This window comes from Scyliorhinus torazame, chromosome 3 (assembly GCF_047496885.1).
Source record: "Scyliorhinus torazame isolate Kashiwa2021f chromosome 3, sScyTor2.1, whole genome shotgun sequence".
Lineage (NCBI taxonomy): Eukaryota > Metazoa > Chordata > Chondrichthyes > Carcharhiniformes > Scyliorhinidae > Scyliorhinus > Scyliorhinus torazame.
The window spans coordinates 291,011,292-291,036,456 of record NC_092709.1 but is presented as its reverse complement, the minus strand read 5'-3'; positions in this window follow the sequence as shown (position 1 = coordinate 291,036,456).

The following is a 25,165-nucleotide window of genomic DNA, read 5'->3' as shown; positions in this document are numbered from 1 at the left end:
CATCCCTCTAGCAATGAAGGACAAAATTCCATTCGTCTTCTTAATCACCTGTTGCACCTGCAAACCAACTTTCTGCGACTCATGCACTAGCACACCCAGGTCTCTCTGCACAGCAGCATGTTTTAATGTTTTATCTTTAAATAATAATCCCTTTTGCTGTTATTCCGACCAAAATGGATAACCTCACATTTGTCAACATTGTATTCCATCTACCAGACCCTAGCCCATTCACTTAGCCTATCCAAATCCCTCTGCAGACTTTCAGTATCCTCTGCACTTTTTGCTTTACTACCCATCTTAGTGTCGTCTGCAAACTTGGACACATTGCCCTTGGTCCTCAACTCCAAATCATCTATGTAAATTGTGAACAATTGTGGGCCCATCACTGATCCCTGAGGGACACCACTAGCTACTGATTGCCAACCAGAGAAACACCCATTAATCCCCACTCTTTGCTTTCTATTAATTAACCAATCCTATATCCATGCTTTACCCTTTATCCTTAATGCCATGCATCTTTATCTTATGCAGCAACCTTTTGTGTGGCAACTTGTCAAAGGCTTTCTGGAAATCCAGATATACCACATCGATTGGCTCCTCGTTATCTACCGCACTGGTAACGTCCTCAAAAAATGCCACTAAATTAGTTAGGCACGACCTGCCCTTTATGAACTCATGCTGCGTCTGTCCAATGGGGCAATTTCCATCCAGATGCCTCGCTATTTCTTCCTTGATGATAGATTCCAGCATCTTCCCTACTACCGAAGTTAAGCTCACTGGCCTATAATTACACGCTTTCTGCCTGCCTCCTTTTTTAAACAGTGGTGTCACATTTGCTAATTTCCAATCCGCCGGGACCACCCCAGAGTCTAGTGAATTTTGGTAAATTATCACTAGTGCATTTGCAATTTCCCTAGCCATCTCTTTTAGCACTCTGGGATGCATTCCATCAGGGCCAGGAGACTTGTCTACCTTTAGCCCCATTAGCTTGCCCATCACTACCTCCTTCGTGGTAACAATGCTCTCAAGGTCCTCACCTGTCATAACCACATTTCCATCAGTCACTGGCATGTTATTTGTGTCTTCCACTGTGAAGACCGACCTAAAAAACCTGTTCAGTTCCTCAGCCATTACCTCATCTCCCATTATTAAATCTCCCTTCTCATCCTCTAAAGGACCAATATTTACCTTAGCCACTCTTTTTTGTTTTATTTATTTGGAGAAACTTTTACTGTCTGTTTTTATATTCTGAGCAAGTTTACTCTCATAATCTATCTTACTCGTCTTTATAGCTTTTTTAGTAGATTTCTGTTGCCCCCTAAAGATTTCCCAGTCCTCTAGTCTCCCACTAATCTTTGCCCCCACTTTGTATACTTTTTCCTTCAATTTGATACTCTCCCTTATTTCCTTAGATATCCACGGTCGATTTTCCCTCTTTCTACCGTCCTTCCTTTTTGTTGGTATAAACCTTTGCTGAGCACTGTGAAAAATTGCTTGGAAGGTTCTCCACTGTTCCTCAACTGTGTCACCATAAAGTCTTTGCTCCCAATCTACCTTAGCTAGTTCTTCTCTCATCCCTTTGTAATCTCTTTTGTTTAAGCACAAAAGACTAGTGTTATATTTTACCTTCCCACCCTCCATCTGTATTTTCAATTCCACCATATTGTGATCGCTCCTTCCGAGAGAATCCCTAACTATGAGATAATGAATCAATCCTGTCTCATTACACAGGACCAGATCTGGACCGCTTGTTCCCTCTAAAGGTTCCATTACATACTGTTCTCGGAAACTATTACGGATACATTCCTCCTCACAGCTGCCTTGACCGACCTGATTAAACCAATCGACATGTAGATTAAAATCCCCCCATGATAACTGCTGTACCATTTCTACATGCATCAGTTATTTCTTTGTTTATCGCCTGCCCCACCATAATGTTACTATTTGGTGACCTATAGACTACTCCTATCAGTGACTTTTTCGCCTTATTATTCCTGATTTCCACCTAAATGGATTCAACATTTTCCTCCATAGCACCGATGTCATCCCTTACTATATCCCAGGTGTCATCCTTAAATAACAGGGCTACATCACCTCCCTTACCATCCACTCTGTCCTTCCGAATAGTTTGATACCCTCGGATATTTAAGTCCCAGTCATGACCATCCTTTAACCATGTTTCAGTAACGGCCACTAAATCATAGTCATTCACGATGATTTGCACCATCAACTCATTTACCTTATTCCGAATACTACGAGCATTCAGGTAAAGTACACTTATGTTGGCTTTTTTACCTCTGTTTTGAATCTTAACACCTCGATCAGTAACCTCTCCTAAGTTATATTTCCTCTTAACGTTTCTCCTAATTTTCCTTGTTGTTGAACCCATATCTTCATGTAACAACCTGCCGCGTAGCTTACCATTAATGTTTTTACTTCCCGTTTTATTCCTTTCAGTATTCCTGGTCCTATTCACTGAGCTTCCCTCAGTCACTGTACCTTTTTGATTTTTGATTATGGCTTCTCTGCCTTACACTTTCCCCCTTACTGCCTTTTGTTTCTGTCCCTGTTTTACTACAATCCAACTTCCTGCATCGGTTCCCATCCCCCTGCCACATTAGTTTAAACCCTCCCCAACAGCTCTAGCAACCCCCCCCCCCCCCCTTTGAGGTCTTACTTTTTAGTTTAATTCCTAACTCTTGTAGGACCTTGTCCCGTTTTTTACCTATATCGTTTGTGCCTATGTGCACCACGACAGCTGGCTGTTCACCCTCCCCCCCCAGAATGTCCTGCAGCCTCTCCGAGACATCCTTGACCCTTGCACGAGAGAGGCAACATACCATCCTGGAGTCTCGATTGCGTCTGCAGAACCGCCTGTCTATTCCCCTTACGATTGAGTCCCCTATCACTATAGCCCTGCCATTCTTCTTCCTGCCCAGCTGCGCAGCAGAGCCAGCCACGGTGCCATGAACCTGGCTGCTGCTGCCTTCCCCTGGTGAGCCATCTCCCTCAACAGTATCCAAAGCGGTATATCTGTTTTGCAGGGAGATGACCGCAGGGGACACCTGCACTGCCTTCCTACTCTTGCTCTGTCTTTTGGTCACCCATTTTCTACCTCCCTCAGTAACTTTCACCTGCGGTGTTACCAACTCGCTAAACGTGCTATCCACGATGTCCTCAGCATCGCGGATGCTCCAAAGTGAGTCCATCCACAGCTCCAGAGCCGTCAAGCGGTCTAACAGGAGCTGCAACTGGACACACTTCTTGCACGTGACGGAGCCAGGGACAGTGGCGTGTCTCTGAGCTCCCACATCGCACACGAGGAGCATGACACGGGTCTGGGATCTCCTGCCATGTCTTAAACCTTAGGTAAACCTATACAACTACAATTCCAAAAAATGAAAGAAAAAATAAATAAATTAGACAATGAAAAGAAAAACTACTTACCAGTCACTTACCAGGGATAAAAAGCACCTCCTCCCCCCCAAGCTTCGAATTCCCACCTAGATTCAAATTCCCAAACTCACTCTTGGTTGTGTCTCACTCTGGCTGTGTCTTCTCTGGCTCACTGGGAGAACTCTGTATTGTCAGAAGATACAGCAGGACATAGATAGGTTGGAGACTTGGGCAGAGAAATGGCAAATGGAGTTTAATCCAGACAAATGTGAGGTAATGCATTTTGGTAGGTCTAACATAGAGGGGAAATATACCATAAATGGCAAAAATCTTATGAATATAGAAAGTTAGAGAGATTTGGGCATGCAGGTCCACAGATCTTTGAAAGTGGCAATAGAAGTGGACAAGGTAATCAAGGAAGCATACGGAATGCTTGCCTTCATTGGATGGGGCATCGAGTATACAAACTGGTAGGTCATAGATTCTTGGTAAGGCCGCACTTGGAATATTGCGCACAATTCTGATCGCCACACCACCAGAAGGATGTGGAGGCTTTGGAAAGGGTGCAGAGGAGGTTTACAAGGATGTTGCCTGGACTGAAGGGTGTTAGCTATGTGGAGACGCTGAATAGGCTCAGAGTGTTTTCAGTAGAAAGGCGGAGGTTGAGGGGCGACCTGATAGAGGTCTACAAGATTATGAGGGGCATGGATAGAGTGGATAGGCAGGCACTTTTTCCCAGGGTGGAGGGGTCAGTCACCAGTGGGCATAGGTTTTAAGGTCCGTGTGGGCAAAGTTTAGATGATTTTTACGCAGAGGGTGGTGACTGCCTGGAACGCGTTGCAAGGGGAGGTTGTCGAAGCGGATACATTTACGTCGTTCAAAAGGCATCTTGACAAACACATGGATCGGATGGATACAGAAGGATATGGCACAAGGAAGTGCTGAGGGTTTTGGCAAAGGTTGGCATCATGACTGGTATAGGCGTGGAGGACCGAAGGCCTTGTTCCTGTGGAGTGTTGTTCTTTGTTCAGGACTAAATGACCTTCTCCTCTTCCTATGTTTCTATCTCAAAAAGCATGACAGTAACATTAAGATCGAGGAAATGGCCGCATGCTTTCTTGACGAGGAGGTGACATGGCAGAAGAGAAACCTCCTCTTTTCTGATCTTACATCTGTCAATGGTAAAACTATTCTGACCATTGTATGTCAGGGGAAAATTGTTCTCAATTCAGTGAATTCAGCCACGGAACATACCACTAATTCCCTACATGACAAATGACTAACGACGGCTTGCGAACCAAATATTGATCAATGTGGTTGTGAAATGTATATCCATTATTGTTCAAGATAAACAATAACAAAATTGAACATTTAATGTCTCAATAAAACCTGTAAGCGACAGACATGGAAAGTATTTATCCACATCATTTCCATTTGATTCAAACAGAACTAGAATGTGGAGCAAATAGGCCCTAAAAGATTGTAATGCTTTGTGTTTTTAATTATTGGCTGGAATAAATAAGCATTTTTTCAAACTCGATAACTATCACAGGTATTAGTAATTTTTTTAATTTATTGATTGGATATTAGTATCACTGGCTAGGCCAACATTTATTGCCCATCCCAAATTCTCTTTGAACTGAGTTGTTTGCTTGGACATTTCAGAGGCATTTAAGAGTCAACCTCATTGCTGTGTATCTGGAGTCACATGTAGGCCAGGCCAGGTAAGGATGGCAGATTTCCTTCACTCCAGGACATCAGTGAGCCAGTTAGGTTTTTACGACAATCGACATCATTGGACTTTTAATTCCAGATTTTAATGGAACTCAATTGCACCATCTACTGTGGTGAGATTTTAAGTTAGGTCCCCAGTGCATGCCCTGGGTCTCTGGATTACTGGTTCAGTGACTGCCCCACCACCCCACCATATACCTAAAAATGTTGGCAGCATTAAAGTGACCCCAAGCCTCTACTGATGCCATTCGTTTGTTAGTATTGAGAACTGTGAGAAACATAATGGAGTGGCTGATGATCAAGTCCATTTCTCCTTACTCCCAAAAAGAAGTACCTCACTTTCCTTGGTGCCTCGGAATTGTATCTTTCGACGAACAGTACAAAATAAAGACTGCAGATACACATGAGTTGAAAGCAACATTAACAGAGGTTTAATAAGTAGGTCTGATAAGTAGGTTGTGGGCAGCACAGTAGCACAAGTGGCTGGCATTGTGGCTTCACAGCACCAGGATCCCAGGTTTGATTCCCTGCTGGGTCACTGTCTGTGTGGAGTCTGCACGTCCTCCCCGTGTCTGCGTGGGTTTCCTCTGGGTGCTCCGGTTTCCTCCCACAGTCCAAAGATGTGCAGGTTAGGTGGATTGGCCATGCTAAATTGCCCTTAGTGTGCAAAAAGGTTAGGAGGGGTTATTAGGTTACAGGGATAGGGTAGAAGTGAGGGCTTAAGTGGGTCGGTGCAGACTCGATGGGCCGAATGGCCTCCTTCTGCACTGTATGTTCTATGTTCTATGTCTTCACTGTACAAAAGTGGATGCTGGAATCTGAAACCAAACAGAAAATGCTGGAAAATCTCAGCAGGTCTGGCAGCATCTGTGGGGAGAGAAAATAGCTAAAGTTTTGAGTCCAGGTGACCCTTTGTCAAAGCTAGAAAACAGAGAAAGTGGGAAATATTTATACTGTGGAGTGCTAATGAAAGAGGAGTCATAGCCACAGAAACCCAGGGAAATGGGGTGCTAATAGCCACAGAAAGCACGGGGAAAGTGTGCTAATGGCAGTCCCCAGAGAGAACAAAAGGTGCGAAAGGCCAAACTGCAGAGAAACTAGCATCAGAGAGTAAACTGTGACAGATGTAGATGTGGAGGAGGGAAGGGGGAAGCAAAGGCGAGAAAGGGCAAGGAAAAGTGGATAAGATGGAGGGGGTTAATATATATAAAGAAAGACAAGAGAGAGAGAAATGGTAAAAGACAGTTAAAATTAAATGGGATGAAAACAAATGGCTTGAGGTGGGGTAGAGCTACTCATCTGAAGTTGTCGAATTCGGTGTTGAGATTGGAATGGCTGCAGCGTGCCTAACTGGAAAATGAGATGTTGTTCCTCCAGTTTGCGTTGAGCTTCACTGGAACATTGCAGCAGGCCAAGGACAGACATGTGGGCATGGGAGCAGGGTCTAGTATTAAAATGGCAAGCAATGCGAAGGTCAGGGTCTGGCACTGACACACTAACACGTGTTGGCAATAATTGATCCACATGGCACATACACACGGGTTTGATTGTCATTTGGACCATGTAGGAAATTGGACCCAGCTGAGCCAATACCGTTGTAGGAACCCACCTCTCTCTAGTGGTGTTGGTGCAGGCTAACACTTGTTCTCCTTGCTGAATTGAGCATTTCCTTAAGTTACTTTCTCATCTGAATATCTGTGACTATTGATTTCACTTCTCTGGGAAGAGTAAGTCAAACGTGGTCCTCAGCTTCCTTTTCATCAATAGCAAAGCTGGGGAATTTAGTGTAGTCTCATTTGTAATATTCCGGTATGTTGCTAAAATCCTGTTCGCAAGGTGATGATGTGAACCTCGGCCCTTGGAAGCTTTTAGTGCATGCTTCAAGGACTGGACAAGCTTTTCGGCTAAACCATTCATGGATGGGTGGCAAGGTATTGAACTTACATGTTGAACTTCACACATCTTTAAGTAGCCTTTGAGCTCTTGGGCTGTAAACTGTGGTCCATTGATGCTCACAATCTGCTCTGGTTTTCTCACTCTCGCAATGGTCTCAATGGTTTGTCCCACAGTGATTGACTTCATTGTGATCGCCTCAGGCCACTTTGAGTGTGCGCCTACAATGACCATGTACACGTGCCCCTCGAATGGACCAACAAAGTCAACGTGGATGCAATGTGGATAATGGCAGTGTGTTTCTTACCTGTGCACATGACTGGCACAATCCTGCTTTTTCTTCTAGCTGGGCATCAATTCTTGGCCATCAAAAGTAGCTTTGTGTTAGTTCCTTCATTCAAACTACCTGGGTGTCCTTCATATAACTTTTCCAATGCTCTTTGTCACAAATTTGGAGGAATAATTACTCCTATTCCCACGATAGACATCAGCCTTGTGCTGTTAATTTGAGTCTCCTAGAAATGTACGGTTATAACTCAGGATATTTTCCTGTTATCCTCCCCATTATATCATTCCCAGTACCTTCCCCTTCACAGGATCATTTCTGGTATGTCTTTGGACTTGAGCTGCAGTCACTGGAACATTCTAGGTCTGTGCACAATTTAAAAAAATGTTATCATGACTAGGTAGTATCTGACCAGCTAGTAAAGGCAGACTTGAGAATGCATCCACATTGGCATGATTTCTGACTGATGGTATTTGATCTTGTAGGAATACACAGACAGTATTAAAGACCATTGTTGGAGCCTACTTGCAGCCAATGAAGAGATACCTTTGTATGGCCCAAAAATAGCAGTTAAGGGCCTATGGTCTGTCAGCAATGTGAAGTGACAGCCATACAGGTTTGGTTAAATGTCTTGACTGCAATAATACTCAGTGCCTCCTTCCCCAACGGAGCGTAGTTAGATTCTTCACTTGTTAACGTATGAGATTCAAACGTTATTAGTCTTTCTTCCCCTGAAGGTTGTATATGTGACACCACCAATGCTCCAACACTATGTCGAAGCATCACAGGAAGGTTGTAATGGTAACTTTGGGTTGAAATGTTCCAACACGTCTGACTTTTTCAGTGCTTGTTTTGCTGATTGATGTGCTGTTTCGCATTCAGATATTCATTGCTATGCCTGTTTTGCGCACAATAGGTATGCAACAGTTTCTGAATAAATTTTCCATAGTAGTTGATTAACTCTCGGAATGACCTACATTGAGTGACGTTTGTTGGCTGTGGAGCCTCCATCTTTTTAGGTGTTTTGTGTAGACCCTTACTATCAAGTACATATCCAAGATATTGTATAGATGTCTGAAAGAAATCATATTTATCTTTCCTGACATGAAGCCCATGCATCTAAAGGCATTTCAGTGTGACTTCTAAGTGTCATAAGTGTTTTTGTTCATTGGTGCCGATTATCAATATATCATTTAGGTAACATTGTACCTCCTGTAAGCCTCTAAAGATCTAGTCCATTGACCATTGAAATAAAGCTGGTACTGATATTATCACAAATGGCAATCTCTTGTAGTGGAATAGGCCTTTGTGAGTGATGAAGGTGCGAAGGTGTTGCGATTCAGCTGCCACATTCATTTGCAGGTAGGCCTGCGATAGGTGAATCTTGCTGAACTTCTTTTGGCCTGCTAGGCCTGCGAACAAATCTTCAATCAATTGTAATGCGTATTGATCTGCACATAGAACTGGATTGATTGTTGTCTGAAAATCTCCGCAGATATAAATTGTACCAACCTGCTTCATGACAGATTCAATAGGGGCTGCCCAGTCACTAATAGTAACGGGTTCTAAGACTCCTATTTCCACAAGTCTCAGTAGTCCATTTGGCTTTTGGACATGTAACATAGGATACTGCAATAGCCTTGGGACATTTTGGCTGGCTATTTTCCTTAATCTTCAGGGACGCTTGTACAACTTTCATGGACTACAGTGTGTCTACTGCTGTATTTTTCAACGATGGTCTGTCAGTCTGACTTTGAATCAACTAAGCTGTTGACAGCGCTCCAGTTCAGTTTAATCCTTTCCTGTCAAGAACGGCCAAAGAGAGCTGAAAAATCTCCTCAGATCACATGGAGAGCTCTGAAGTTGGTCCAATTAGCTCAGCCATGACTGTGATCAGAGGTGCTATTTCCTCAGTATAGGTCCTCAACATCACTTCTGCTGGCTTCAACGGCGGGTGATTACGTTTTCGTTCGTAGATGGTCTAAGGATATAGGGAGACAGCAGTGCCCGTATCGACCTCCATTTTGATAGGTTGTCCATTCAGTTTTGGGGCAGCACGGTAGCACAGTGGTTAGCTTCACAGCTCCAGGGTCCCAGGTTCGATTCCCGGCTTGGGTCACTGTCTGTGCAGAGTCTGCGTGGGTTTCCTCCGGGTGCTCCGGTTTCCTCCCACAGTCCAAAGATGTGCAGGTTAGGTAGATTGGGCATTCTAAATTGCCCTTAGTGTCCAAAAATGTTAACTGGGGTTACTGGGTTACGGGGATACGGTGTGGGTGTGGGCTTAAGTAGGGTACTCTTTCCAAGGGTCATTCAGACTCGATGGGCCAAATGGCCTCCTTCTGCACTGTAAATTCTATGATTCTATGATCTATGATTCTGTAACCTGTCTACATCCACTGTAAAATTTCTGACTGTTGAAGTTTGGCTTTTTCGCTTTCTTCTGAAAATAATACTTTTTCTGATCCCTTCCTCCTTGTCAGTTTTATTTTTGTGAACTATTGTATCTTTAAACTAACAGTACAAAAGAAATAGATTGCAGATACACGTGAGTTAAAAGCACCATTAACAGAGGTTTACTAAATGGGTCTTCGCTATACAAAAGCTGGTAGTGGACGAAGGGCAAAAGTCCTCAAAGTAGCCAATTATGTCATACATGTCAGATGATTCGATTCTTAAAGCGATATTGCACACAACTATAATAACCCACATATATAACACTTGTCTCATTATGTCATTAGTGGGACCAGGAGCTCACCATGTGGGAATTGGATATCATAAAACAATATTTTTAATAGCTTGAGAAAGTGCCTGCTACACATCTCCTTGTCATCCCTTACCTGATTGTGAAATTCTTTCCTTACTGCCTTCAAAGATTGTTCCATAGCATTTCTTGAAAGCTCAAATGATTGGTTAAAACATTATTTTTAAGATCTTGGATTTGGAAAAGGAAGTTTTCATTAAAACACCAAAGCTACCTAGAAGAAATAAAGTTTGGATGTAAAAGTTATACTTGACAGAAGGTGCACTTTGAAATGAGCTAACTTTATGCAATTTTGCAACAATTATATAGGAAAAAGAAAAGGAAATTAAGTTTACATTCCCACAATCACAGAAAGCTATATAATTTTATGACAGCAGTAATTTGTGTAATATTTTGTGACTGCACATAATTCAATGAGATCATATTTTCTTCTCAGCAAATTCCTGCCATCACATTGAGGATACCCTCCATTGTATTGTGTGGCACTACCATCATGATAAATGGGATAGACTTCAAACAGATATAGCAACTCAAGACTGGGCATCCATGAGTTGCTGTGGGCCATCAACACCAGCAGAATTGTGCTCAACTGCAATCTGTAACCTCATAGCCCGACATATCCCCCACTCTACCATTACCACCAAGCCAGGGGATCAACTTTTGTTCAATGAAGACTGCAGGAGAGCATGTGATAGAGTATTAATTTATTCATAGTTTTAGGTACTAATTGAATGCATGTAGCAGAGAGGTAAAAATTATTGCAAGTGTCTTGACTGTGAGAATCCCGACATTGTTTGACATAATGAATTAGATTGTGGGAATCCAGACATTGTTTCAGTCAATGTTTCACATGATGAATTAGCTATTGTATTCCAGTGTATTCAGCAATAAGAATGTAACAAATAATCAGTTACAGCAAGGTCTCCAGGTCACGCTGTGGCATGAGAAACCTACCCAGTAATTTCCCTAAGACTACGCACACAGATCCTGAGCCAATCTTGATCGGCACCAGTCAATTTTAAGTAATGTCCAATATTTGATTAATAAATCATCCTCTAAGTAACAGACATCCATTTGAACAAACCAGGAGGTCTCAGCTGAGAGTTAGAAACCAATGAGAGTAAATGAGGGATTAAACCAGAGATAGGAATTGCATTAAAAGTAGGACCTCGTGGTCGAGGTCTTGTTCCTTAATTCCTGCATTCCTGAATTCTCGAATCATCAATTTGTTTCTTTGTGTTCAAAGTGCTATCTTTATGCTTTTATGTTTTATGCTTTTTGCCATGAGTTCGACCCTTTTATGTATCGTTTGATATTTCATTTCTAAAGTTTTGATTCAGTTCTTAACCAATTGTAATCAAGTGAATAATTAGCAATAAAATTGTATTTTGATAACTACAGTCAACCAATCATTGGAAGGTAAAATAAGAGCCCCACCAGCATGCCAGGAGCAACACCAGGGATACCGAAAAATGAGGTGTCAACTTGGTGAAGCTACAACACAGGTCTACTTGTGTGCCAAACATCATAAACAGCAAATAATAGCCAGAGCTAAGCGATTCCACAACGACGCATCAGATCTAAGCTCTGCAGTCCTGCCACATCCACCCAGGAATGGTGATGGACAATTAAACAATTCACTGGAGGAGGAGGACCCACAAATATCCCCATCTTCAATGATGGAAAATCCCAGCACACCTGTGCAAAAGACAAGGTTGAAGCATTCTCAACAATCTTCAGCCAGAAGTGCCGAGTGGATGATCCATCTTGGTGTCCTTCGGAAGTCCCCAACATCACAGATGTCAGTCTTCAGCCAATATGATTCACCATACATGATATCAAGAAACAGCTGAAGGCACTGGATACTGCAAAGGCTATGGGCCCTGACAATATTCCGGAAATAATAACTGTGCTCCAGAACTTGCCGCACCTTAGCCAGCAATTTCAGGGACTGCAGCGTTTCAAGAAGACAACTCACTACCACCTTCTGAAGGTGGGCAATAAATGCTGGCCTAACAAGTGACACCCTCATCCCGTAAATTAATAATCATTTTAAAAAGCTACAACACTGGCATCTTCCCGGCAATGTGGATAAATTGCCCATGTGTGTCCTGTACACAAGAAACAGGACAAATCCAACCCAGTCACCATCAGCAATGTGATGGAAGGAGTCATTAACAGTGCTGTCAAACGGCACTTACTCAACAATAACCCGCTCACGGACGCTCAGTTTGGGTTCCGCTAAGGTCACTCAGCTCCTGACCTCATTACAGCCTTGGTTCAAACATGGACAAAAGAGCTGAATGTCAGAAGTGAGGTGAGAGTGATTGCCCTTGACATCAAGGCAGCATTTGACTGAGTATGGCATCAAGGAGCCCTAGCTAAACTGGAGTAAATGGGAATCAGGGAGAAAACTCTCTGCTGGTTGGAGTCATACCTGGCAGAAAGGAAGATGGCTGTGGTGGTTGAAGGTCAATCATCTCAGCTCCAGGACATCACTGCAAGAGTTCCTCAGGGTAGTGTCCTAGACCCAACCATCGGCAACTGCTTCATCAATGACCTCCCTTCCATCATAAATTCAGAAGTGGGGATGTTTGCTGATGACTGCACAATGTTCATCACCATTCACAATTCCTCAAATAATGAAGCAATCCATGCCCAAATGCAGCAAGACCTGGACCATATCCAAGCTTAGGTTGACAAGTGGCAATTTAGATTCACACTACACATTTGCCAGGCAATGACCATCTCCTACAAAAGAGGATCTAACCATCACCCCCTGACATTCAATGGCATTACCACCGTTGAATCCTGCGGCGACCATTGATCAAAAAATGATCTGGACTAGCCATATACGTATTGTGGCTACCAGAGCAGATCAAAGGTGAGGTGTCCTACGGTGAGTAATTCACCCCCTGACCCCCCACAAGCCTGTCCACCATCTACAAGGCACAAGTCAGGAGTGGAATGGAATACTCTCCACTTGCCTCCACTTTCTCAAGAAGCTCAACACCATCCAGGACAAAGCAGCCCGCTTGATTGATCCCCCTTCCACAAACATTCAAACCCTTCACAACTGACAAACAGTGGCAGCTGTGTGTATCATCTACAAGGTGCACTGCAGTAACTCACCAAGGTTCCTTAGGCAGCACCTTCCAAACCATGGCCACTATTATCTAGAAGGACAAGAGAAGCAGATACCTGGGATCTCTCTCTTACAGATCCTTGCAGACTGTCCCTGTCGATCAAGTTCAGTGATGTTTTAAGAAGACACCATGTAAGTCAACAGTGAGCTCTTATCACAGAATCACAGATTTGTTACGGCACAGAAGGAGGTAATTTGACCCATCGTGTCCACATTACCTCTCCGAACGAGCATTATGACTTAGTGTCATTCCCCTGCCTTTTCCCCGTACCCATGTACATTGCTTTTGTTCAGGGAATCATCTAATGCCCTCTTGAATGCCTCAATTGAATCTGCCTCCACCACACTTCAAGGCAGTGCATTCCAGAACCGGACCACTCGTTGTTGAAAGTGTTTTTTCCATATCACAGAATCATTACAGTGTAGAAGGAGGTCATTCATCCCATTTAATCTGCACTGGCTCTCAAAGAACATTCTAACTAGTTCCACTACCCTGCCTTATCCCTGTAACCTTTCACATTCTTTCTTTTCAGACACCAATCTTTGGTGACTTGAGAAGCACTCTGGAGGCTTCCAGTAGTAACGAAGGTGTTCGTGAACAAAAGTCAAAGGCTGGTAATTATACAGGAACAGTTGCAGTAGGATGGGTCTACTCCCTTCGGCCCTGCTCCAGGGCCCTGCGCAAACTTGCTATTGTCTGGGGTTTGCACACTCCCCCATAATTGGCCCCACGCTGGTCACATGGCCCGCCAGGCCCGCCCACTTAAAGGGGCCGCGCTGCTACACAACCCAATTCTCTTTTGAATACCTCGATCAAACCTGTCTCCTCCATCCTCTTAAAAAGTTCATTCGACTCCCACACCCTCTGGATGAAAATTGTTTTCCTCATATCACTTTTACTCCTTTTGCTCGTTATCGTAAATCTGTGCCTTTTAGTTACCCTGAACGGGAATAGCTTCCCACTACTTACCCTGTCTGTACCTCCATCCAGCCTCCTCTCAACCTTCTTTTCCCCAAGGAAAACACCTTATGTACTCTTACACCGCAAAGCCCATTTCAGATAGAAATTCTAATTAGATATCTTTTTAAACTCCCAACTTCATTCTACCTTGAAACTAAACTGACCATTTAAAGTAAAACCATTTACAAAAACTGACATTCCAAATACCTTCCTGGGAAATTGGAAACCAAGTCTATTGATTGTCAGCCCAGGTGTGAACAGCTTGCATGTTCTTCCCAGTAAAACAACCCTTTTAATCATTAACAACCATGCCATGCAAGCTTGTTTCTGCAGAAGTTAGAACAGGTCACGTGACCCACTTTCATTCTTCCATTTTACCCTAAATTAAAGACACAGTCCCAAAACATAACAATCTTACAAAATCTCACATCTGTCATAAGTAGCAATGTAGAAAGAAATACAGCAAGTGCAGAAGGAAGCTAATGGGCTGGAACAGATGTATAAATAAACCATACCACAGAATATTTCTTGATGCACCTAACACTTACAAACAGCTGTGTGCAATGTCATAAACTATACTTAACTCTAACTTTCTGCAAATGAGATTTATCTTTGATCTTGATGATTAGGCAAATCCGTTTGTTGATTTATGAAAATGAAAATGGAGCAACACTGGGGTGATCGGTGTAGCCCATTCTGAAAACTGTACTGGAGTAATTTCCCTCAAATCTTCCAGATGCTTTAACTCCACCTCCACATTTTGGTATAGAGCATAAGGAGCCGGTCTGGTGCGAAAATTTGGTTTTGTTTCTGGCTCTACCTAGATCTTTGCTTTCACTCCTTTGATGCACCCTAACACTCTCTGGAAGACCTTGTGGTATTTCTTTAGAAGCTCCTGGAAAATCCCATCAGTGATGCCGAATATTTCTAACCAACTCAGTTCCAGCTGCACAGGGGCACAAGGCAGGGATGCCCACTGTCCCCACTTTGTTTGCCCTGGCAATCGAGCCGCGAGTGATCGCCCTCAGATCGGTGAAAAATTGGGGGGGGGGGATCCAGAGGGGGGACAGAGAGCATAGGGTCTCACTCTATACGGATGCCCTGCTCCTCTACGTCTTGGACCCCTAAGTCTGCATGGGTGGGATCATGAAGCTCCTGAAAAAGTTTGGAGCCTTCTTGGGCTGTAAACTCAACCTGAACAAGAGTGAAATTTTCCCGCAGGGGGGAGGGGCAGGGCTGGAGGAACTGGTGTTCAAGTAAGCCCAAAACAAATTTCGCTACCTGGGGTGCAAATTGCGCATCACTGGACACGAATCCTCAAATGGAACCTGACGAGTCTGGTGGAGGAGGTAAAAATGACCTGCAGAGTTGGGTCACACTCCCACTCTCCCTGGCGGGGAGGCTGAAGACAATCAAGATGAACGTGCTGTCCAGGTTCCTGTTCAGATCCATACCGATCTACATCCCCAAGGCCTTTTTCAACATGGTAGACAAACTGATCATGGCGTTTGTGTGTGGGGAGAGAGAAGAATCCATGGATCCCCAAAAAGGTCCTATCAAGGAAAAGAATCATGGGAGGCCTGGCTCTCCCAAACCGACAATACTGCTACTGGGTGGCCACAGCGGAAAGAGTGAGAGGGTGGGTGAAGGAGTCAGAAACAGAATGGGTGAGGATGGAGGAGAGGTCCTGCATAGGGATGTCATGGTAGCACTCCCATCCCCACCAGCCAAACACTTGAAATGCCCAGTAGCTGTAGCTACCCTCCGGACGTGGAACCAACTAAGGCAACACTTTGCCTGACTGAAATGTCCACCATGGCCCCCATCTACAACAACCACTGGTTCACGCCAGCCACAATGGACACCACCTTTAAAAGGTGGAGACAGGACGGCGGGTAGGGGGGGGTGACAGTTAGTGTCTTTTACACAGATGTCATACTAGCGATGCTAGAAAAACTGACGGTGAGGTTTCAGCTGCCCAAACGAAATGAACTATGACACATACAGATCGAAAACTTCCTTCGTAGGGAAACAACAACGTACCCACGAATGCCGATATAGTCACTGGTAGAGGAGCTGTTGGACGCGGGTGGCTTAGGGAGGGGGAACTGCGGGGACTTTTAGTTGGGGCTGTTGGGGGAGGCATGCACCCCGGACAAGGCAAGAGAAAAATGGGCAAACTCCACCTCCACATCCGCAAGGCTAAGCCTAATGCAGCTGAAGGTGGTGCACAGAGTGCACGTAACCAGAGCTTGAATGAACAGGTTCTTCCCGGAGGTGGGGGACAAATGTGAACAGGCAGGGAGGCCCGGCCAACCACACCCACATATTTTGGATCTGCCCAAGACTTATTGGGTTCTGGATGATCCTCTTTGAAGCACTGTCCAAAGTTGTGACGGTGAGGGTAGAGTCATGCCCGAATGTGGCGGTCTTCGGGGTCTCAGGGCAGCCAGAACTCTTCAGGGGAAAGAGGGCCAACGCCCTTGCCTTTGTCTCCCTAGTCGCCCGCCGAAGAATCCTACTTAGTTGGCAATCGGCAGCACCACCCAAATGCTGCAGACTGGCTGTCCGACCTGTCAGAATTCCTCCAACTGGAGAAAATAAAATTCATCAACCGCAGGTCAGAAACCGTTCACCAACTTGTTCCAAGGCCTGTTCGTAGGCCAGCGGTCAACAGAGAAGGGGGGGGGGGGGGTGAACGGATGCGCCACATAAACGTAAAGGAAAGAGTGGGGATAGGGAGGAAGGGGAACAGGAGGGAGATAGTAGGGAGAGGAGCAGAAACCAGCGTGGCAGAAGGCATGTGGCAGAGCCGCAGTGGAGGGGCCCGAGAACAGGGCCAGAAGGTCCCAGATCACAGTACAGCTGTATATACGCTGTGCCACACTCTGTATGCCCCCAGATGGAAATTGAACCGGTGCGCCCAGATCTGCGTCGGACACAACACGGTGGTTAAATCCTGCCCCATATTTACTCATCAGTTGCAGGACTGTTTGAATTGGCAATGATAACCAAGTACCCTAAAACATGAAAATCAATAAAAACATTAAAAAAAACAATCTTCAGACGCCACAAAGGTATAGCTGCCTGAGTGGGGATAAAAAATGAGATGATCCAACTCTGAGGCCCTCAGCAAAATGTTGAAAGCCGGGAACAAGGCTGGCATTACTCGTTCAGTGCTATCATCAGGAAGCTTCAAAATGTCTCCGTTGTGTTTCGGTTTGTGACCTCTGTCATGGTTGGCAATGTTCTGCAGTTCATTAGGCCAAATAATATAGAGTTCTAAGTGGTTTTCCCTTGGCTTTGCACACTGTTGTGGGTAAAATGCACCAAAACTTGCCAGAGGTGCTGTCAAATTGAAGCTTTTTCTGTGCCTGATCAATGAAACGGATAATAGTGAGAACTTTGGGTACTTCCATGTCAGCCTTGTGGGAGCAAAAGATCTTTCAATCTCAGCAGCTAGTTCTAAACTGATAGTCAGGGTTACACTTCTTGAGGTTGATTGAATGGCCATGTGTGTTGAATGGATAAAAGCTACCAGGGATGACCTGAAGAGAGCAATTTTATTGCATGCTGTCTTGGGATGTGATTTATGTTTGATAAAAGGAACAGTCTTCCACAATAAACTTTGGGGAAGAGTCGATTACAACTTATTTATGTTCCAGTAAAATAAACAGTCCTGCAACTGATGAGTAAATATGGGGCAGGATTTAACCACCGTGTTGTGTCCGACGCAGATCTGGGCGCACCGGTTAAATTGTGGGAAAAGACCGTGGGGGTTGACTGACACCATCTCCTAAATCTCACGGCTGTATGCCATCATCTACATCAGCTCTGGGAGAACCTTGTCCAGAGGCTCCGCATCTGACTGGGGCCCAGATAAGTCCTGGGATCCAGCAGATCTCCGATAGCTGATTCACTTGGATGTTCCTGCCTCCACCTGATGTGCACCAGCAACTGTGTGGTGCTCACCAAATTGTGCCCCAGCTTGGCAGGGTGTTTCACGACGGCCACATTGGCAAGATCGCGGCCCTTTTTTACGGCACTTAGTATTGGAAATGAGCCCCCACAATTTTCTTACCATTACTGGCTGTCTTGCCACCTGATACCAGATTTGTGCCTCAGCGTCTCACCGCTAACATGAGGGAGCTGCTTTTAAGCACACCCTTGCCGCTGACTCCTAGTCAACACACAAGCAAGGCAATGTGCAGAACTGCTCCTCACTTTGGTGATGCAGACCTGGCCAGGCTTCTCAACGCTGTCAATAAGCGACTGGGCATCCTGTTCTCACAAGAGAATTGGAGGTCTAGCAGCAGGGCCACCGTTACCACCTGGAGAGCAGTGGCAGCGGCTGCCAGTGTAGGCAGCATGACCAGGAGGGCCAGCTACCAATGTTGGAAGAAGACAGCTTCTTTCCCGCTGTTACCTGACTCCTGAATGACCCTCCTATGGACTGAACCGATCTCTCCACACATCTTCTTTACTGAGTAACACTACACTCCGTATGCTTCACCCGATGTCTATGTCTACATCTTTATATTGTGTATATTTATCGTATGTCCTATGCTTTTCATGCATGGAACGGTCTGCCTTGTCTGTACGTAACTCCCCCCACCCCCACCCCACCCACCCCCATCCCAAGCACTGGAGCAGCAGTTTCTATGCCCTTGAGCTGCATGCTGGAAAATAGAAATGGTTCCACAACTCCTCAGTTCCTCTCAGCAGCCATTGCGCCAGCTTCACGTTTTAAAAAAGGAGCACTTAACAACGTCCACCTGATTTCTTGCTGGGGAGCCGGTTAATTATCAGGAGGCCGTTACATTCAATGTCAATCTCGCTAATGAGAATAAAATTAATGCAAATTGAGGTTAATGATATGCTCGCCATATTTGGGCATGATCCGGAACTCGCCATCAGGAGCGGGCTGGTTAAATAGCAAACTGATTTTGGCCCTTCCCTCTATTAAGCCGGCACGCCCAAATCTGCGGCGGGCGCAACGCGGTGGTTAAACCGGGCCCAGTATCCAAAGTTAGTTCAGTCACCTCTACTTCCTGATAGGTTAAAGTGGAGAGATGGCTTCATAAATTCGCGGAACCTTAAGAAATGTTAGAGTAGGCAAGCAACTGCCTGGAAAATCTCCATTAGCCCTGAAGCAAAATTAGATACACTGAGGGAATGGACATTGGAAGAAGTGATACTACAAAGCCGGGATTCTGGTACGAATATCCCCGCAAGAGGGGATATAGCCAATTCTACCAGACTGATTTTAAGGCCAAGATTGTATAAAGTCAGATAAGATTTGCTGTAGCTAAGCACAGGTAAGCTAGGTGTTAATGTATCCAATAGGCTCCTGATTCTTGTTTGTTCACTTGAACAGTTTGACATTGCTAACTCTGTTGTTGAGCTCAATATCAACTTCCAAGTGGAGAAATCTAAAGCTGAGTGAGTGAGGCACCGGAACTGCTTTTGTAATCCCAGATGTTAATCCTGTCGGCCACCAATACTCAGTATCTTGTGTGCTCTTGCTGTTCAACATTAAGACGCTTCTGATTGCATTATGCTAAGTGTTAATAAAAATATTCTTTATGCTTTAATGGTCTAACGTCATTTTTGATGACTGAGAAGGAGATTAATATTCATTCAGTAGTTTATAAATGTTATAATGAGAGATTGATGATGTAATTATTATTAAATCTGAACTGGCTGATTAGATAGTTCAGGTAATTCAAATTCAATAATTGAGTTCTTCCCCTGGGGAGAGATGGGGTGGGAGGGCGATGGGAGGGTGTAAATTTCCAGTTGACACAAAAAATTAAGAATTAATTTGTTGCCCTTTAATTACCGTCCTCTGGTGGCTTGAGACAATACACTGGAGACTTTTCAGTAACACACAGGGGGTTTATTAACAATAGGCAAAGATAACTATGTACAGGCATGGAGCAATGATGATTATGTCTCAGCTCTCTGGCTCCAGGGTCCACACTGCCTGGGCGCTTGCTCCCAGGGCCCCGCCCTTTCTCTCCATTGGTCGGGATTCACACATGCGATTGGCCCTGAGCCAGTCATGTGGACTGCAAGGGCTTACCCCTGAAAGGGGTCATGCTATCACATCCCTCGCCCCAAGTTCCTTAATTACATTTTACAAAACAAGACATCCCATCAGGCTTGCCTCTCTACATTGATCAACCCCCGTGGCAGCATGGGGGGGGTGGGGGGAGGGTTTGTATTGTAGGACAAAAGAAAGTTGGTCATTCTATGGCGCAGTGGGCGATCTGATTGCTTTTTCATAACATTTTTTAAAGTTTGGATATCTCTTTCCGCCAACCTGTTTGATGTGGGATGGTATGGGTCGAATTCCTTTTGTTTGAAGTAAGTGTTGGAACTCCTCCCCAGTGAAAGAAGTGCCATTGTTGGACACAGTGGCTACTGGGAGGCCTTATTGGCAAATACCCGACATAAGGTTTCTAGTGCGGGCGCTGAGGTCATCACTCTATCTCTTGCATGGATAACCATTTGGAATGACTGTCTACCAAGGTGAGGAACATACTGCCCAAGAAAGGGCCTACAAACTATACGTGCACCCTGGTCTATGGACGGCTTGGCCACTCCCAGAGATGGAGGTTGACAGTGGAGTGCACTGGCGCACCAAGTTTATATCTTTATCTATCCCCACCTACCAAACTGCAAGCTAGCATCTTCAGTTTTGTCTGGCCCGGATGGGCACTGTGTAATTTTTGTAAAAGGGGTCCCTCGCTGGGGGTGGTAGGATGACTCGAGACCCCCAGTGTATTATTCCATCCTTGAAGGTAAGCTCATCCCTGTGGGTTAGGTGGGGCCTCAACTGTTCAGACATTTTGTGATGCCAACCTGTTAGTTAGTATCATACGTTTTGCCTTGGATAATACAGGATCTCGCTGGGTCCAATTTTGTATGTGCCCTGATGGAACTGGCAAGGTATCAACGGCATTCAGCACCAAGATGATTTCTTGGGTCCAGGCGGTGGTGCAGGCTTTTTGACGTGGGGCATTGACTCACTGTGTCCGCATTGTAAATTTGGGTGCCAGGCCTGTGTTGGAAAGTGTTGTTATATGCTGTACCAGCAAGGCCAATCTTGACACCCTGCCAGAGGTCATTGAGGGTATTGGCTTATCTTCACTTAGGAGTCTCAACAATGGTTTGTAGTCAGTTATTATTGTAAGTGCGGCCCATAGATGTAGTGGCGGACATTTTTAATGCCATATATAGAGCAAGCCCCTCGTTTACAATTTGGGTGTATTTTAGCTAAGCTTCTGAGAGATTCCTGGAGACAAAAGCAATTGGCCTTTCTGATCTGTCTGCCATCTATTCCATCCGGCAATGTGTCACAGGTTAGGACGTTTAGTTTCCTGGCTCAAAATTGACTAGAAGACTTGAAGATTGCAAAACTTGCTTTACCAGGGTGAAGGCTTGCTCTTGTTGCTCCTTCCACTGCCAACACTGGTGCTTTCTCAATAACAGGTTGGGTTGGATTGGTTTATTGTCACGTGTACCGAGGGACAGTGAAAAGTATTTTTCTGTGAGCAGCTCAACAGATCATTAAGTACATGAAAAGAAAAGAAAAGAAAAGAAAATACATAATAGGGCAACGCAAGGTATACAATGTAACCTCATAACACCGGCATCGGGTGAAGCATACAGGGGTGTAGTGTTAATGAGGTCAGTCCATAAGAGGGTCATTTAGGAGTCTGGTGACAGTGGGGAAGAAGCTGTTTATGAGGCCGTTCGTGCGTGTTCTCAGACTTTTGTATCCCCTGCCCGATGGAAGAAGTTGGAAGAGTGAGTAAGCCGTGTGGGAGGGGTCTTTGGTTATGCTGCCAGGTTTCCCCAGGCAGTGGGAGGTGTAGATGGAGTCAATGGATGGGAGGCAGGTTCGTATGATGGATTGGGCTGCGTTCATGACTCTCTGAAGTTTCTTGCGGTCTTGGGCCGAGCAGTTGCCATACCAGGCTGTGATGCAGCCAGATCGGATGCTTTCTATGGTGCATCTGTAATGGTTGGGAAGAGTTAATGTGGACATGCCAAAAATCCTTACTTTCCTGAAGAAGTATAGGCGCTGTTGTGCTTTCTTGGTGGTAATGTCGACGTGGGTGGACCAGGACAGATTTTTGGAGATGTGTACACCAAGGAATTTGAAATTGCTAACCATCTCCACCTCTGCCCCTTTGATGCTGACAGGGGTGTGTGCAGTACTTTGCTTTCTGAAATCAATGAATAGCTCTTTAGTTTTGCTGGCATTGAGGGATAGATTGTTGTTGCTGCACCACTCCACTAGGTGCTCTATCTCCCTCCTGCATTCTGACTCGTCGTTATTCGAGATCCGGCCCACTATGGTCGTATCGTCAGCAAACTTGTAGATGGAGTTGGAACCAAATTTTGCCTCTCAATCGTGTGTGTACAGGGAGCATAGTAGGGGGCTAAGAATGCAGCCTAGCGGGGCCCAGATATTGAGGACTATTGTGGAGGAGATGTTGTTGTTTATTCTTAATGATTGTGGTCTGTGGATTAGAAAGTTGAGGATCCAGTTGCAGAGTGAGGAGCCAAGTTCTAGGCTTTGGAGCTTTGATATGAGCTTGGCTGGGATTATGGTGTTGACGACGGAGTTGTAGTCAATAAATAGGAGTCTGTTGTTGGAGTCCTTGTTGTCGAGATGCTCTAGGGATGAGTGTAGGACCAGGGAGATGGCGCCTACTTTGGACCAGTTGCGTCGGTATGCGAAATGCAGTGGATCAAGGTGTTCTGGGAATATGGAGGTGATGCGCTTCATGACCAATCTCTCGAAGCACTTCATTGCGACTGAAGTCAGGGCCACCATACGGTAGTCATTGAGGCACGTTGCCTGGTTCTTCTTTGGCACCAGTATGATGGTGGTCGTCATGAAGCAGGTGGGGACCTCGGAGCAGAGTAAGCACAGGTTAAAGATGTCCGCGAACACATCTGCCAGCTGGTCTGCGCAGGCCCTGAGTGCATGACCAGGGATCCTGTCTTGACCCGTCGCCTTCCAAGGGTTCACTTTCAGGAAAGCCGATCTGACTTGGGTATCGGTGTGCTATGGTCTGCTGGAGCACTCGAAAGCGGATCGTTGGTTTTCTGCTCGAACTGAGCATAGAATGAATTGTTCATTGGGGAGGGGTGAGCTGCTGCCGGAGATACTGCTCGGATTCGCTTTGTAGCCCGTTTTATTGTTTAGGCCTTGCCACAACCGCCGAGAGTCTGTAACGCTAGTCTGTGACTCTAGCTTGGTCTGATATTCTCTCTTAGCATCTCAGATGGCTTTGCAGAGATCGTACCTGGATTTCTTGTGTAGGTCAGGGTCGCCTGACTTGAATGCCTCAGACTTGTCCTTCAGTAGGGAGGCAACCACGCGATGGAGCCATGGTTTCCGGCTGGGGAACATATCTACTGCTTTCTTTGGCACGCAGTCGTCCATACATTTGCTGATGAAGTCTGTGACGTTGGTGGCATACTCATTTAAGTTGGTCACTAGTCCACGGTCTGCAAACAGTCACGTAGGAGTTCTTCTGTTTCCTCGGACCAGCACTGCACGACCTTCTCAGCTGGATTCTCCCGCTTGAGTTTCTGCTTTTACGCCGGGAGAAGGAGCACCGTCTTATGGTCTGATTTCTCAAAGTGCAGTTGGAGATTGAATGGTAGACGCCCTGATTTTTGAGTACCAGTGATCAAGAGTGTTGTCACCCCTGGTGGGACAGGAGATGTGCTGGTGGAATTTTAGCAGTACACTCTTGAGCTTGGCCTTGTTGAAGTCCCCGGCCACGATGAACAAGGCCTCCAGGTGTTCTGTTTCATAGTTGTTTATAACTGTGTACCGTTTGTCCAGCACTTTTTTCACTTCTGCCTGGGGATGGATGTTGACCGCTGTGATAATGGCTGAAGTGAACTCACATGGAAGATAGTATGGGCTGCACTTCAGGGTCAGGTATTCCAGGTTTCCAGGTCCGGGGAGCAGTAGGTCGCCAGGGTCGCCTCATGAAAATGAAAATGAAAATCGCTTATTGTCACAAGTAGGCTTCAAATGAAGTTACTGTGAAAAGCCCCTAGTCGCAACATTCCGGCGCCTGTTCGGGGAGGCTGGTATGGGAATTGAACCGTGCTGCTGGCCTGCCTTGGTCTGCTTTAAAAGCCAGTGATTTAGCCCAGTGAGCTAAACCAGCCCCTAGCACCAGGAGGAGTTGATGAGGAGGCACACCCCTCCACCCTTCGCTTTGCCTGATGACACGGTGCGGTCCGCCCAATAAATTGAGAAGCCTTCAAGTTGTATGGCACAGTCTGGTGAGGCGGGGGTGAGCCATGTCTCTGTGAAACAGAGCACACAGCAGTCTTTTACTTCCCTCTGAGAGATACGTCTAGCGTTAAATTCATTCAGCTTGTTTTCGATCGCTTGGACATTTGCCACGAGTATGCTGGGGAGAGGAGTCTTGAAACCACGTTGCTTTAGTCTCACCTGCAGACCGCCACATTTCCCTTGCTTCCTCAGTCAGCGGCTGCATCTGGATGGTCTTGTGATCCGATGGGAGAAGTCTGACCTTGTGGAAGGTAGGTGATTGCGTCTGGCGGGGCTGGGACACTGACGGCGACCAGGGTGCTGGTTACGTTTCCGGGGTGTATAGTGGTGCCAATGTCTGGCTAGGTTGGGGATGATTCCACCAGAATAGTTTACCATTCCCAGGAAATATTTTAACTCAGCTATGTCCCTGGGTGTTAGAACCTTTCGTCTGGTTCTAACATGTTTTCCAAGTGGGTGGAGACCTGTGGCAACCACCCTGAACCCCAAGTACATGACTTCTGTAGCCTGGAAGGTTCTGGAGCCCTCATGTTTAATGTGGGCTCCCGTATTTCGGAATCATTTTAGTACCTCTTCCAAGCTTGAAATGTATTCTTTGTGTGGTAGTCAAGTTACTGGCACATCATCTAGGTAGACCATCGCTTTTGGGA